This window comes from Anser anser (assembly GCF_964211835.1).
Source record: "Anser anser genome assembly, contig: HAP1_SCAFFOLD_163, whole genome shotgun sequence".
Lineage (NCBI taxonomy): Eukaryota > Metazoa > Chordata > Aves > Anseriformes > Anatidae > Anser > Anser anser.
Window position 1 is genome coordinate 23,569 of NW_028153645.1, and position 11,331 is coordinate 34,899.

Consider the following 11,331-nt stretch of genomic DNA (forward strand, 5'->3'; position numbering starts at 1 on the left):
TTTCTTCCCCTAAATTGGGGCTTCGACCCTTCAATTTTGGGGGGGGCTCCCCCCTTAGTTTGGCCTTCCACCCTAATATTGGGCCTTACCCCTAAGAACCCTGACCCCTAACACTACGGCTCCCACGGATCTAACCCTAACCCCTACCCCAAAAAACCCTAGAAACCCTAACCCTAAAAACCCTTACAGTCCTAACCCGATAAAATTTACCACACTAGACCTACGCCTAAAAGCCCTAACCCTAAAAATTAAGACCCTCTAAACCCTAACCCAAAACGTAAAGATTCTCAAAGCCCTAACGCTGGAGACCCTAACCTTAAAAAAAAAAAATAAGACCTTAAAACCCTAACCCTAAATACCTGACCATAACTAAAACCCTAAGACCCTAACCCTAAAAACCCTATCAACACTAAAACCACAAAATACTTTAAAACCTTAACACACTAACCCCCAAACCCTAACCCTTATAACTCCAACCCTAACAACCTTAAAATCCTAACCCTAAACCCTGGAAACCCTAACCCTGAAACCCAACCCTAGTGCCTTAGCCCTGAAACCTTAAAACCCTAACACCTTATTAGAAACACTCTGTAACCAATACCATAGGCTCAGGCAAGTATCTCAGTGAGGTAGCATTTTTATTCACGATTGCAATGGCAGGCGTCCCACAAGCCACCTACTAGTTCCATAACACAGTTTATATAATTTTTTTTTTCCTCTCGGTGACCAGGACCCTCCCCAGTTTCCCCATTGACTGGGTAATCCATGTTCACAATCTATCCAGTGCTTCACAGAAAATACACAGCTGCTGGCCTGTTACTAGTCAATTTTATTTTTTTCTTGACTGTTTTCCTCTTTGAGGTGGTAATGTTTCTTACACCGTGATTTCCACCCAATTGCTCTAAGGATTCTGGTTGTCTGCATTTTACAAGGTTGTCTGTTAAGCTTTCTTATCACTGCAAGCATATATCAATACCACCTTCCTTCCCTCTAAACGATGTAACTCTGTGCAAAAACATTTTTATTCCCACAACCTTGATCCCCTTACCCTAAAATCCTTATTCTCTTTAACCGTAACAACTCTAACCACAACCCTAACCCTTCATATCAACCCCCTGACGCTAATGACACTGACTAATGATCCAAACCCCAAACCCCAGGCAACCAACAAAGAAACAGACACAAAGCTGAAAACTACAAAAAAGGCAAAACCCTGGATACAGACCCCAAATCACAAACACGCTACCAAAATGCTACAGAAAAGCCCCAGACGCAGGCCCCAAGCACTACAGCTAGGCCCCAGAAGCTCTAGACACATCCCAAAGCCAAAATGCAATCCCCAAACACTACAGAAAAGCCCCCAAACACCAGACACAGGCTGCAGAAGTCTACAAGCAGGCCCCAGCCACACCCGGATGCAGACCCCAACTGTCCACAAGCAGCTCCCAACCCACCCCCCCCCATGAACTGGACCCCCCCCCACCACCACCCAGATGCATGCCCCAGGCCCCAGGCCTCAGCCCCAGCCCCCACACCCCAGACTCAGGCCCCAAAGGCGTACAACCAGCTCCCAACTGCCCCCCTCAAAGGGAGGCCCCAAAGCCTGCCAGAGGACCCTAGAGCGTACAAGCAGCTCCCAACCCCCCCGGCACAGGCCCCAACCCCCCCCCAGACACAGGCCCCAAAGGTGTACAAGCAACTCCCCATCCTCCCCAGAGGCACGCCCCAAAGGTGTACAAACAGCCCCAACCCCCCAAGATCCAGACCCCTACAGCGTAGAAGCAGCTCCCAACCCCATGCCCCCAAGGCACATGCCCCAACCCCTCCCCCAAGGCAGGCCCTAACAGTGTACAAGCAGCTCCCACCCCCCCCCAGACGCAGGCCCCAAAGGTGTACAAGCAGGCCCCTACAGTATACAAGCAGCTCACAACCACCCCCCCAAAGGCAGGCCCCAAGCCCCTCCAGATGCAAGCCCAAAAGGTTAAAACCAGCTCCAACCCCCTAACCCCCCCCGCCCCGCGCAGACGCAGGCCCCGAAGGTGTACAAGCAGCTCCCAACCCCTCCAAGGCAGGCCCCAAAAGTGTACAGGCAGGCCCCTACAGTGTAGAAACGCTCCAACCCCCCCCGCTTCCACCTCGAGGGAGGCCCTCCCCCCCCAGTATACACGAAGCTCCCAACCCCCTCTCAGAGGAATGCCTAAAAAAGTATACAAGCAGCTCCTAACACCCCCCCCCCCCCCAAAAGAGGCAGTCCCCAAAGGTGTACAAGCAGGCCCTCAAATCCCTTAGGTGTACAAGCAGGCCCTTCAAATCCCTTAGCCCCTGCGCCAGCTTTATTGGCGAGCAGCGAGGCTGGGGGGGGAGGGGGGCAAGACAGCCTTAAATAAAATACAAATATAAAAAGTGTTATAAATGGCTGTTATAAATCCAAATAGGATTACAATCAAAGTTTACAATTTATTAAACGAATAGAGGCAAGCAAGCAGCGCTGGGTGCGCCGGGAGTCTCTGCTCCCCCAGGACGCACGCCTGTTACGTAAGGCGGCTGGTTTTGATGCTCCCAGGCTAATACATATTCATTACTACTTCGAGAAGAGGCAGGGTTATTAGAATTGGTTTCCGGAATCCGAAACCCCTCCCAGGGGCGCCTGCGTACCGGTCTCTGGTGGTCTCTCGGGGCTTGCTCGGGCTGAATGCTGGTTGTCTTCCTCTCAGGCTTTTGTCCTTCAATTGTCCTTCAGCTCCCCCTTCCTCCTCGTTTGGGAGCCTCTGCGCCGGATTTCAGAAACTCTAGCAACATCCCCTGCAGTAGTCAGCACTTTTCCCTAAAAACCCCTTTGTTCTCTTATCACCTAGACCCGGGCCTCGATGGTAACCCTTCAAATCCCTTAGTGACACGAATTGCTGGACCATTCCTTACAAAAGGAAGGATAAAATATGTAGAGGAGCAATGGCACACGCGAAAGCCCGGCGCCGCGGGCAGAGGCAGCGAAGGTTGACGGCAGAACAGTGCTCGGTTTGAACACGGAGAGGGAAAGCGAGGGGAAGGTGGCCGAAGCCGGCCGCAGTCTCTGAGCTCTCCTCCTCCTGATTGTTTTCTCTCAAAGCCATTTCTGTCTGTGTGCGGGCACCCGGAGCCGGCAGAAGTCCCCGTGAAGTCCTTCGGCAGGACGGAGGGCTGCGTGGGCTCCAGTGAGAGAGGGAGTTAGGAGAATCTTATCAAGTAGAGATAGAGCGCTGACAGCGTTAAACTAGGATGCTACTTAGTGTCTTTGCTAACTATGGTGCATTGTGCCAATTAACTAAAGCAAGAAGCCTTGGGCCCCTTACCAAGGTCAGTCTCCTAATAAGAGAGTGAGCCTGTCTTAAGAAACTGGGAGAAACTGGTCTTGCAGATGGACAAGAGCCAAGGAGCAACTGAGTCTGTGCAAAGACAAGAGGTCAACTAGCGGTGACGAGGAAGAGTCATCAATCTTCATGCCCACGACCTCCCATGCTGCCCAGCGCTGAATAAACATACCTACTTTACAATCTCACTGATTGTGGAGTCCCTTTTCCGCAAGTCACTAGCAGCGGTTTCTTCCGCAGAGGTTTTCCCAGAGCCGCTTCAAAGCTCCCCTCGCGGAGCTGGGGCGTCGCAGGGGATCGTCAAAGCACGCACGCGTGCACACACACACACACACACACACACACACACACACACACACAGGCGTTGTTGTCCAAACAGAAAGTATTTACAACAAATTCGACAAGCGGTTTTCCTCTGCCAGCAGCAAATGCCTGAGGGCCCCTACAGCTTCACAAATCATAGCACAAAGAGCCTAAAGTTCCTCTAAAATTTAGGGAAATGATTCAAAATAGATCTGCTAGGGGAAAACGATCACTGGCGGCAGGGTACACAATACACGCGAGTCTCAGCTCTCCTCCGCAGGGTCAGTGCCCACGCCCAAGTGCGACGCTGATGGCACCCGAACATTTGCTGTAGCAGGCAGCAGAGCCAGCAGCTCAGGGGAGCAATTTTAAAAACCAGGAGGCACTTAAACCAACCCTTAATTGACCCAGTTACTGCAGGAGAGTCCCGACTACTCGCCCTGGAGTCCTACTGTCACCAGCAAAAAGCACCAACCAAAGCTTGGGGGAACTTTGGTACAGCACAAGAGAAGGGAGTGGGGGTAGCGTAGCCGTATCGCAGAGCTGCTGCTTTTCACACCATTTTATCATCCCTGATAATTGAAAGTAAGGCCGGGTGGGCTGACCCCACCACCACCACTCCTGGCAGCATGTTTGGTCCACAACGCTAGAATAATTATTTTGCTCCCTCCCGCCCCTACAGCTTCATCATCTGAAAAGATTACAGTCAAAACAATGGCATACACAAAAAAAAGTCAAGAGTTGACATAGTAACTCCGGGATTTGGGTATCAACTGTCCGAGAAATCAGAACACCCAGGCTTCACAATGTGCCCAACATCGAGCTGTGCCAAGGGGGGCGGAAGGAAGAAGCTTTCCGTTTAAGCCTTCAGAGCATCGCTCCATCACTACGTCAATTCACAGCCACCACAGCGTGCCGATGGACATCTTTCTGTGCCAAAAGAAACAAGTGCTTTGTCCTCTTGATATCAAAGGTAGCCACCTATAGTTACGGAACCATGCACAAGACCTTAACTCTGACCAGCAGGAAAACTTAGGACAACTGAGTGCAGATCCTGCCAATTTCTACCAGTTCCAACTGTGCTTTAAGTCTCATTGCAAAGCCTCAGTTAGAAAAAGGATCACCTCAGGGTATCCAACAAGAAGAAGAGTTGTTTTCTTTTTTTTCTTTTTTTTTTTTTTTTTTTTAATATACCATAGGACTATGCAGTTCAATCATCAATCATCTTGGAAAGCTCAAGGAGGAGGTCATCCTCATCTTTCCCTGGGTCCAAGTCGAGCTCGGCTTCCAGTATGCCGTCTGAGAGTTCCCAAAGTAGCATCTCTAAATCCTCGTCTACAGATACGGGCGCGTTGCCTGTGGAACTCAGCCGGCGTGTCCTTGCTTCTTCTAGCTGGGAAGAAGCTGAAGTCGAGCTTGAGAACTCCATTGGCTCCACGGATTCTGCCTGGCTTCCAAGATGTGCTTCAGGTCTTGGCAGAGCAAGGAAGAGAACAATCAGTATATGCCATTTCTTAACGGGAAATCCCTTTTCTGCAAACCGGCTCTTAAAACCGTAGCCAACCCCTCCTGCACTTCAATCTTACCCAGGGATTGTTATTCAATTAACCCAGGGCTACATTTAGAGCCCAATATATTAGCAGGTACATTTTTCAGTTTGGGGGTTTCTCTGTGAAGCCAGAGCACCCGGAGTCTAGCAGAGATGGTTCAATTTTTGTAGCAAGAGGCACTTTGCCACCTTGCTTAATTTTCCTGTAAAAATGTTAAGAAGTCTCCATCTGCAAATATCTGTTTACTAAGTTAGTCATTTTTCCCACGGCACACTCAGCAGAGTTTGCTCCCCACTACAGGAAGCTGATCTGCAGCCATCACTTCCCTCTGCTCTCCCTGCACTCTTGTCACCTTGTATGTTTGTTCGGGTGGCATTCTTGAGGACCAAAAGGCAGAGGACACTACTCATCATTTATCACCTCACGAGGAAGTAGAAGAACTTCACCTCATCCTCATTTAGGTATTCAGACAGAGCAAGAAGTCACTGGAAAGCTGTACTGACTTGCAGCATTTAAAGAAAGTAAGTCTAATTAAGCATTCCTGCTAGCTGCTAGAAAGTCATTTCACGTGACTTATTTATCTTATAAGATAAATAAGTGACTTATCCTCTGATGGATTTGGGCTTTAATTATCTCAGAACCCTCCTTTTTTCCCCACCTGTGACAGAACTTATGTTTCACTGGGGATATACACCGATTGAGAAAAAGAACAAGTTGTGGTCATCACCTGTTTTGGGGATTTTCTTCAAGTCTGGTGGCTGGGACGTGCTCCAGCGTGGCTGGAACAGCCTAGAAAGCAGCAAAACAGTGTTTAGGACTCATGGGTAAAAGATTCCTTGCTAGCTTTTTCCTCCATGCTGCTTCTCCTCTGGCATTGCGGAGCCTTAGCCAAAATACAAAACCAAGGTGCTCCTGAAGAAAGTTAATATTCACTTGGAGGTTACTAATGATCTTGTGTCTTTTAAGAACACAGCATTAATGGACAAAATCCTCCACACCAGAGAAATCACAGAATCACAGAGGACTAAGTAAATAGTGCCATTAATCTAATAAATATGGAAGGGTACTACAAGAATTCTGTAGGCAGCTACTGGATTTAAAAGGAAACAGAAGGCCTGTAGAACATTTGAGTTTTCCATCTTTTCTCCTAGAGGAGGGTATAAATTTTACAAGGGATCCATTTCTGCATTAGCCCCTGTCCTTACCATAGCTGCTTTTTTGGCTGGAGGTCCCATTGTGTCTGCATCGGAGGCAGTCCGTGGTTTCACAGCTGCTACAGCAGAGGGAAAACTGCCAGGTGCCTTACGTTTCAGTGCCTTCTTCTTGGGGGAAGCGACTTTCCCATCCCAAGGCTTCGCAAACATGTTAAAGTTGGCTAGAGTAAAAGGAAGAGAGAACTGATACAGTCTTGCTCTGCCTCATGAAAAATCCACGTTCTCTTCCTCATTTCCACGGCCCTTCTACACAGTTAACTGTATTTGGCCAGCAGAATTACACTGCCATTGCCTGGATTCTCAGCAATATCTTCCACATAGTAAACTCCGTCTACCAACAATCCATACAAAGGAACAAAGAAAGTGAATGGCTACAGTAAATCATAATCCAGGACGAGGGAAACTCAGACACAGAGCGATCCCAAGTGCAAGCAATACTCTAAGACGTTGTATGAAGTCTAGTAAGATTCACAAATGTTGACAGCTTTTGTATTTAAAGTCTTGCTCCCTCTAGGAAAGGAAAAGCAGCAGGTATAGTAAGACAAGAGAGTGTATGCAACTGTTGTACCAGCTTCCTCTCCCCTGCAGTGATGTCCCACAAAATTTATTAAGTTGTTCTACAAAATCCAAATTTGTAGAGTCATATTCTAGTCTCCCATTCCTGACCTAACGTCTGGCTGGCAGGAGAAGAAACGAAAGAAAGCTGGGTACTTGTTTTCTTTGTGTGTTTATTTCCTCGTGTCCCGTGAGACAGAGAGAAAGGCTACAATGTGCAGTGCATGCAGCCTTTAAGCCCTCCTTATCTCCCTCACACAATCTCATTTTACAAAGTTGATATAATCTTAACAACGAGGCCTTTGATCCTCTGTCATTTTTGACAGAAACTGGCCCCCCACATTAAGATGCTGATGCATGCTTTACAAACACATACACGTGTCAAGCTAAGCAACACATGCCAAAGAGGAAGGTGAACTTGAACTCAACACAGGGAGGACTTCATACCATAAACAGATGGCAGAAAAAAACAGAATACCAAAATTAGACTAAAAAGCCCCTCAATGTGTTAATTTTCTAGTGGGAAATACAGAATACCATCACGTAATTAACGAAAACAGACATGGTTGCACGTTCTGGCCCTTCTTTGCCTTTGAACTTTGTAGCCTTAAACTCTTTTATCCTCCGCATTGAAGGAAAAAGCAAAGCAGATCCTGAGCAAATGGAACTTGCTCAATATGGGAAGCACCTCACCGGGGCAGGTATTAAAGCATCTTATTACCTGATAGCTTTGTGTTCCATAACGATTTCTGCCCGGCTGGGGCAGGTCCAGGTTGTGCTGGGGGAGCTGGCACATTTCCTCCACTCTGCTGCATCCGCAGAGCTTTCTCGCGCTTTATTTCTTCCAGGGTTTTAACACGCACTTCTCCTTCTGGCTTGGCTTTACCTGCCGGCTCCTTCGACTGCACTTTGCTGGGCCCGGAAAGAGTGAGCACACTCTGCTTCTTGGGCTCACCCTCAATTTTTGCCCCTGCGCTGGGATCTTTGGTTTTACCATGCCATTCAGCCTGGGCTTTGGCTTGACTTTCTCGAAGAGCTCTCTCACGATGGATTTCCTCCAGTGTTTTCACATGGATCTCTCCCTTTGGCTTAGCAGCCTTCCCTGTCATCATCAAGAAATGAGAAGCACCAGCATTTAAAGAGAGTCCAACAATAGTTTAAGTCTCCAAAATTTGTCACAGTACTAAGGAAAACTAAGCCTGAGCGTTCCCAATAACCCATCTTAGGACAATAGCCTAACATTCTCCTCCTCCTCTGAGCCACTTGTTGTATTTTGAAGACCAGCCCTATCCAGAGAGAGTTGCTACACAGAAATGCTAGTTTACTTGATTACTTTTTCAGACTGCATTTCAAATTCCTGCTCCCGGCAGTGGCTCTATTCTAATTGTATATGATGGTTCACAGAAGCAGCTTAAAACCTTGACAAGGCACAAGCGGAAAATAAACACACACCTAGAGGCAGATTTCTGATAGTGGCTGTCAGAAGAGCTTCAGCACTCGAGCAAGAGGAACCAGTTCTTTGTTTTCATTTGAATTCCTTTTTAGGGCTGTATGAAAACGGTCTAAGTTCACGGAAAGGAAGAAGGAGAAAGTATATTTAATAGCCAGTTGTTACCTTTCGCAGTACTAGTCCGTTGAGAAGGTAATCCTAGTCTCTCCTTCACAGACTTGGGAACTTGAACTGCAAAACAGAAAAAGACCAAATTAGGGAGGCTGCATAAACGTCAACTTTGTGTTCACATTCGAAAACAAGGCAGGAAAGGTAACTTTGAATCCCGGTGATTAAGACCTCAGCCAACATGCAAAAAGAAACATCGCAGGAAAAGGACAAACAGAGAGCCTAAATACAAAACCCGTGAATCACATCCAGATGCCTGTTTAGTAGCTGTACCTCTCTTTGGTGCTTTGTCAGCATTTCCCGGAACCTCCACCTTCTTCCCCAGCCTTTCAGCAAGGCTGCGCTTCACGGGAAGGGCGCTTACATCAGCTTCAGACAGAGAAAACAAGGAATATTTTAAGAACATTTCTTTGCAGGAAGATTTGAGAACAGTCAACCACAAGCTTCTATTTTTCAAGCATATTTTCATAAAATTGCCTTTCAGCTGCTAAATGGTTTTTTTGCCATTTCTGCAGTCAACACAGATCTCCACTGCAACGCATTTTCCTCTCACATGTCAAAAATACTCTTCGATGCAGTCATATAGAGAAGGCGGCACCTAAATAACAGCTCATAAAAAGTTCTTACCCACGGAGGCTTTCCGTTTTCCTTGTTTCTCAGCAAGATCTAGTCGAACCACAGGTTCCTCCCCTAAAACAAAAGTAAAATTTTTCTATTTCATAGAGACCAGTAGCCAATAGAAATAGTATACTGTTAGCCCATGTCCAAAAAAACCCAGCAAGACACTGTTTTGACAGCTAAACCACACAAACTCATATTACAACTATAATTAACTTAGAAAAAGTATCCATAGTCTCAGTGTTTGCCTCAAATTCCAGCTGAATGTAGTCGAGAATGAATCTGAGTCTGCTTGACAGCTATACTTTGTGCAGAACAGAGCTGCATAAGCAAGCAGAATATTATTAGGTACCAATGCTGAGAAATATTCCTTTCTAAGGTGAATGTCTATGAGTAAAAGTACTTCTTCACTTCTTTCCCTTTCAAAGGAATTTGCACAACTCTAAACAATATAATTTATACACAGACTCCTATCGCACTACTGTCCACACGTGCCACTGTCAGCCTCTTTAAAGCTTCAGAAATTGCTTCTTACATAGCACTGTCCTCTAGAGCTCTTTCTTCTCGTTACTCTCCTGTTTTTCAGTTATCCCCCTATTTGCATACTGACACATTTTTTTCTTTCTCCTGCTACTGCACTTAACCTGAGCACCAAAGCTTTCCAGTACAACCAGGGACTTTCAGCATAAAAGCATGTTTTGAACAGAAGGCGGCAGCACCAGGAGGCTAACAGGGGTGAATTGCCTTCCTTCTTGCTTAACCTTCCAGTTGAGGAGTAATGAAATCAAAACAAAAGCATGAATTATTACCTTCCTCTGTAGACAGTGTCACAGTTCTCACCACTGTCCGGACATTTTCCTTTTCCGGAGCAGGAAAAATCATAGAATCGACGGGAGGAAGAGAAGATCTTGAAGGACCTTCTGCTCAGAGCAAGCAAAACATAAGGAAGTTTACCAAACAGAAAAAACTATCACGAAGAACAAAAAACTGTAATTATTCATTACTGTCAAACATACAGTGACCAGAGCATGCAAATAAGAGAGGTGACTAATTTGCCTCTGGTTGCCCTTGGAATTCCCATCTAGAATACCAGCTGGCTGAGAATCAGGTTGCTCGATGCCCCCAGCTAAACATGGAAGTCTATCCCTCAAGCAGCTCCCAGCCACCATCACCTGCCATTCTGAAGCCAATCAAATTTCACTTCTTTGGCAAATAGTTGGATTCACCAAAGCATAGCCAGCTACCCGGTATTACTGGAAGAATTTTTTTTTGAAAGAAAAATCATCACACAGGATGAAGGTGAAGAGGGTAAGAAAGTAGGGAATATTAACTCACCACCGTGTCTCTTAGTTTTTTCCTTCATTTTCTGCAATTTGATTTCTTCAAGTGTTTTTATTCCAAAATTCAGACCGTCCTCTGAAAACAGAAAACAGTTAATGAGACTAAGGCTTAGAGGCACTCACTGAGGACCACAGATCCTCAGGCTTCTTAGTGCTCAGGAACTTTCAGAAGTATTTAGAATAAACCCTGTCAACACTCCTCACAAGTGAAACAACCATAGAATCAATGGCATTTTGCCCCTCCTTTCACCCTTCAGGGTAAAAACTGTAGTTTTAATTTTAATCCATTTACGTGATATTAGATCCCTCTATCGTTAGATATGGCTTTCAACAGTGGTTGCCAGGCTGCACGTGCAGCCATTTAAACTCCATGCTGTGACCCTGTTTTGTTCTCCAAAAGGAAAGAAAAGGAGTTCAACTTTCTGACCCAATGGGCACATGATGGTATCAGGGAGAAATGAGATCATGGAAATAACCGAGTCCATTCAGCACCCCTACATTCTGTTGTGTTTTTACGCCACATTGCTTTTGAGTTAATTGTCAAGTTCTCCTTCCGATTTATCCTACTACAGGTGCTGGAATACCTTGTTTAGCAGTAGTAGCACTGGCTTTCCGAGTGGAAATCATCCGTAATCCATTTTGGCCTTCCTCAGCTGGTTGCTGGACGGGAGTTTTAGTTTCTTCTCCTTCCGCAGAAAGCTGGTCTGAAGGGGAAAAATCTATTCAGTTATGCATAGGCCAGATTGTTCGTGATTATGTAGCTCATGCAATGACACTTCAGTCCAT

The 11,331-nt window shown here is 46.3% G+C and overlaps 1 long non-coding RNA gene across 1 annotated transcript; it reads right to left on the minus strand.

The window, feature by feature from the left end:
• Positions 1–5,709: 5,709 nt before the first annotated feature.
• On the minus strand, positions 5,710–10,636 carry LOC310891702. The gene is made up of 4 exons (XR_014577686.1): positions 10,015–10,636; positions 9,215–9,277; positions 6,406–8,956; positions 5,710–5,989 (listed from the first exon to the last, which is right to left on the minus strand). It is a non-coding gene; the product is annotated as an uncharacterized lncRNA (long non-coding RNA).
• Between the last annotated feature and the right edge of the window lie 695 nt (positions 10,637–11,331).